Source organism: Aquila chrysaetos, chromosome 6 (assembly GCF_900496995.4).
Source record: "Aquila chrysaetos chrysaetos chromosome 6, bAquChr1.4, whole genome shotgun sequence".
Classification (NCBI taxonomy): domain Eukaryota; kingdom Metazoa; phylum Chordata; class Aves; order Accipitriformes; family Accipitridae; genus Aquila; species Aquila chrysaetos.
Genome location: NC_044009.1, coordinates 7,835,837 through 7,839,946, shown reverse-complemented (window position 1 = coordinate 7,839,946; position 4,110 = coordinate 7,835,837).

The following is a 4,110-nucleotide window of genomic DNA, read 5'->3' as shown; positions in this document are numbered from 1 at the left end:
AGCTCAACATACAGGATATATCGAGAGAGTCACCTCATCTTGTTAAAATAGTCCTCTCCAGTGGCCCACCTACCCTTTGGCTACCAGGCTCCAAACTGTCAGATGAGCAACTCCAGTGCCAGATCTAGACACCCAGACCTCTAAAACCCCTCTACTCTACAGTAGATCTTAAGCCACCATCAATCTTTATTACCAGCCTAAAGCTTTTAAGAGGCAAACTTCTCTTCCTGAGGATTATGGAGACCCTACTCAACATCCATAAGGTCTTGGGGCCAGCAGCTTCTACTCTAGCATCAACTGCAAGCCCCCATCAGTGACAGGACAGATCTGGAGAATCACTGTTGGATACAGTTCAGCATTGTTTATGTCCATGACGTATTCCAGGAGGAGCCAAAACATCTATTTATAAGCTTCTAACACTGGCATCTGAGATAGCTCTGAGAACTTCCCATCCTCCCCCAGGGAGGACACGTGCCTCCTGGTGTGCCTTTAACGTGAGATTGTTTGAAGAGATGAAAAAGCATGTTACAAGCTGGGAAAGTGATGCTAGCAGTATTATATTTAACTTAGCTACATATTCCAAAGGTTAGAGAGTTTTATGCACATGGAAACCAGCAGCTGCGTTGCCTCACCATTCCCGCCTGCAAGGAATAACTCATTTGGAGCACATCTTAACCAGCTAGCTCTTCTCAAGCGATCCATCACTTAGACATCTACTTCTGCTTTCTTTACTGAGGTCTTCCTCCAAGCACAGAGGTACCCGGTGCTTACACAGGAGCTACAGCAGCAGACCACTCAAAAAAAAAAAAAAAAAAAAAAAAAAAAAATCAGGATTTTAAAGCCTGCATGAATAGATAGCTTTTCCCCACCCTTTTCCCTCTAAAGCAATGCAACTCAACTCCTAACCAAAGGAAAGGGTCTCCTGTACAAGGGTGACTACACCCTATATCCTGAGCGTCATCAGGAAGGATTTTCCCGAGGTGGACAAAGCCTTCCTGCGCATAAGCACAGCTGGCAGCTTCTTCACTTGACATTTATCACTAACCACCCAAGTGAAAGCGGGATTCAAGCAAGGGTGGCAGCACATGGCTGACCTTGGAAATTTAAAGGCCAGGGAGTTGTTGAATAGCTATTCTCCTGTGGCTAAGCATGCCTCAGTGGCACCAGAGCAAAACCAAGCAAATCTGGCACCCTCAGCCTGTGGCATAAATCTGCCTGGCTCCGGTTCACATATTTGAGTATGCTGCTTCACCAGCCAGCCAGTTTGCAAGCACAGCTATAATTTACAGCCCCTGAGACTCAGTTCCTTATCTTCCCTGCAACCACTGATCTCCTCCAGCTGTATGTGTAACAGCATGCTGTGATAAAGAGCCTCACACAGGTATCCGGGAGGTGGGGGCATCCCATGCTCTCTAACTGAACAGGAGATATAAAGACATCTTTCTCCATTTTTGCTTTTTTTTAGGGGGGAAAATTATTTTATTGCCTGGATATGAATCTTAAGCAATGCACAGCAAAGTGAGCTGGCCCTGGGGAAGGGGTCAGAAATAGGATAGAAAGCTGTAATGTGCTGAGAGGTATATAGAAATAAGACTTTCTGCTTATTTGGGCGGACTCGAGATGGACACTACTGACTGGTGCTGGGCTGCGGAGAGGAGTACACAGAGCTGCCCAGAGCAGGAGGAAAAAGCAGAGATTCCAGCACCCATCTAGAAAATATGGTCATAAATAATAAAGTGAGGTTTCCCGGAGCCACAAGAGACATATTTGAATTTTAGGGGTTTAACACAGCTGTCCATGCCCAGTGTTTTCTTTTCAAGGCAAGGGCTTTGCCTAAAACCACACAGGCAGAGGGGCTTCACCCCATTTGCCTATGCCCCAAGTGTCTGCAGGACATGGTCTCTGTTATCCCTCTACACCCCATCATGTGCATCCCTATGCACATGTCAGTCTAATAACCCACCTCATCATCTAGCAAAGGCCCCTGTGTTCATGGTTTTTTTCTACTACACTATTTTGTCTAATGACCAGAAGGCTTTCTAATTTATCTTGCCCATTTAAGGCTTCCCCCCTGCTGACCCAAATTCATTTCATGTCAGTCCAAAGGACTCCATGCAGACAAGGGCTCCCTGTGAAAAGCCAGCTTTGATGGTCTCCCTGACATCTTTCTATCACGTGTCAGCAGCATCCACCATGACCAAGGCACTACAATAATAAGTCTATCCAGTGCAGAGGCTGGGTCACATGCATGGCTGCAGGGTGAGGAAATGAAGAGCAAAGTCATTATAAATATCTTCAGATCAATAATTATTCCTCTTCCTTACCCTTATGTATATGCAAGCTCCATTTATCCAAGCCAGACACCAGACCAGAGGCTACACGCAAGGAAAACCTGGGACAGGGCAGCTTTTTATAGCCTTCAGTAACGAGAAGGGGGACAACCTTTTCCTACCGAGCCATTTCTTCCCATCACATGGCATCCCCTCATGACATGCATGATCTATATCCAGCCACTGGCACGAAGTTTTATCACCAACTGGTCCGTGCAAGTCTGTCCCATAGGATAAGCAGCAACACGAGACTTTCTTCGGAATCTCTGACTGCTGAAACACTCACATAGCAACGAGTATTTATGCAAAGAGCAGGGTTTGTGGCATTAATAAGACTACCTGAATATAAACATCTGTGCCACAGGCTTTGAGTATTGGTCTTGTGTTTGTCCCTAGCTAGTGATGGAGTGCCTGAGCACAAATCAATGCTGTCACATCACTGCAGCAGGTTTTAAACAGGTTTTCTGCCCCAATCCTGCAAATACGTCGCTAAGCTCACAAGTAGTACTGCTTACTTAGAGCTAAGCACATGTACTTAGTTACTGAAGCATGGCTTAAAGAAATTAGAGCCAGACAATGACTCAAGTTATTCTCATTTACATATATAACGACTTCTAACACACAGATAAATCAGCTTATTTCCACAGTGCAACCACAGACCAGATATGAACGCAGCTGCTGCTTCTGCTCTTCGTGCCATTAGTGTTCATGGGTGTGAAATAAACTCACACTCAATCCGAGAGACCCTTGTTGACAGCTTCTGCTATTGATGCCTCTGGACTCAACAGCATTTCGAGCGGCAACATAGCACCCGTGATGCTTAACCGTGATGGACTGCTTCATTTCAGTGGCCACGTGCTTGCCAAGCATCCCTGGCCATGACTTGGAGCTGATCACAACTACCTCTACGACTGAAATAGAAACCATTTCATTTGATAGATGTTTGTCTCCCACACCCCTTAGCAGGAGGCTGCACAACATGAGCCAGTGAAGACCCATGGGCTCAATGGCTGTTTGTTCAACAGGCAGCACGCTACTTAGGGGCAAACTTCTCACTGGCTTTCGTGGTCCAGCAACAGACCAGAGGGAGGAAAAAAGCCACAAATGTGACCTTTGTATACCAGCTAGCCTCAACTAGTTTGACTGCCCTAGCCCAGCTCCAGCTGGTTTCCTACCAAAGATGTTTTGAACTGGTGTTTGATGTTCTCACTGCAGCACCTCAAGGCTGTTCAAGCCTCTGGCTCCATCAGCTTGATTCCCTAAATTGAAACTCAGAGTTCCCCCAGGCAGGACATAAACCTTCCCTCCCTTGTCAGCAGATGCTGCTCCACATAGTGTACACAAGACTCTGATGACAATAATTTGGGCTAGAGCCTGGATTACTGGTTATTAATTGTACAAGAGCTTCATAAAAGGTGCCAAGTCAAGCAGCCTTGCACTTCAGAGGAGCCAGAGCCCTAAGACCCAGCCTCTCTGCTCAGCCCTGCCCTGGCCTTCTCCAAAGCTTGCCTTCTTAGCTTAAAACATTTTCCTCCCTATACCTCATCACCCCCAAAGCACATGGTTAGAAGCAGTGGCTACCACAGCATCCCTGCCACCACCTTCCCTCAAGCCTGTATCCTGCCTCTTCACCTGATTTCAGCCCACTTGGTAGACATTTGTTGGATTTACTCTGCTTGTTGGAGCTGTTCAAGAGGTGCTTCTGCTGGCAGGAGACAACTGCTCTCTGGACCCTGGAGTTGGTTCTTACGTCGGTTTAGACATGCTTCATCTGCCCAGA